Source organism: Anoplophora glabripennis, unplaced genomic scaffold, assembly GCF_000390285.2.
Source record: "Anoplophora glabripennis isolate ALB-LARVAE unplaced genomic scaffold, Agla_2.0 scaffold298, whole genome shotgun sequence".
NCBI lineage: Eukaryota > Metazoa > Arthropoda > Insecta > Coleoptera > Cerambycidae > Anoplophora > Anoplophora glabripennis.
This window is the reverse complement of record NW_019416410.1, coordinates 569,517-570,460: the sequence shown is the minus strand read 5'-3', so window position 1 is coordinate 570,460 and position 944 is coordinate 569,517. Positions and strand designations below refer to the sequence as shown.

At 27.1% G+C, this 944-nt stretch overlaps 1 non-coding gene across 1 annotated transcript; it reads left to right on the top strand.

The window, feature by feature from the left end:
- Positions 1-353: 353 nt before the first annotated feature.
- Positions 354-426, top strand: Trnar-ucu. Its single transcript has one exon. It is a non-coding gene; the product is annotated as a tRNA-Arg (tRNA).
- Positions 427-944: the final 518 nt, after the last annotated feature.

Below are 944 nucleotides of genomic sequence, written 5' to 3'. Positions count from 1 at the left end.
ATTCAAATTATAAATATATGCCTAGGTATATTTATGCCATCAGTAACATGTTCATCTACCGATAAGTACAAAATTAATAGTATTTTGATATCAGAATTTCTTAATAACCTGCTAAGCAATTTCTGATAAAATACTCTGTATATAGGAATATATTTTCAATGTATTTAATACCTACAGAAATTTAGGGAACATAAATATAACAATTAAGTATTTATCACAGTTTAACTGAATGTTTTTCTTTATTAACAGAACAAATTATACGTATTGGATGACTCGAAAATTAGTAGAAATAAATAAATGTAACTAACTATATATTGGGCCGTGTAAAGAGCACAGCCGAAATTGCTAACAACGTCCCTGTAGCGCAGAGGATAGCGCGTTGGACTTCTAATCCAAAGGTCGTGGGTTCGATCCCCACCAGGGATGCATAGTGGATGAATATTTTTATTTATAATTTTAATTAAACATAATCATTGCAATATAATGCAATATGTAAATAAAGTGGAATAAACAGGAGTTATACTTACATTAACGATTTTTTATAATTCAATTAAAAATACGAGAATATTGAGATTTATAGATATTTGGAATTTAATTATTAGCAGTTCAAAATTGATGCAAACACTATGTAATTTATTAAATAGAAACAAATTTATCTTTTAAGTAATTACTATATCTGTTAAATAACTTTTTGTTCTAGCTTTAGTAACTAATTTGTGCTTTGGCAGACCTGCAGATAATAAAATTGTGACTCTCTTTATTTCTCCCTTCTGCCTAAAATTATAAATATCTCATAAATATAAAAATGTATATTCCAGTTAGGTTTGTCTTATACAGAGTGGTATTAAATTAATTATTTCCCAATATTTTTAAGAAATCCAATTTTGCAAATATGAATAATAAGGGACCTACTACTATAAATGGGAATGGTAGAAAACGTTGGA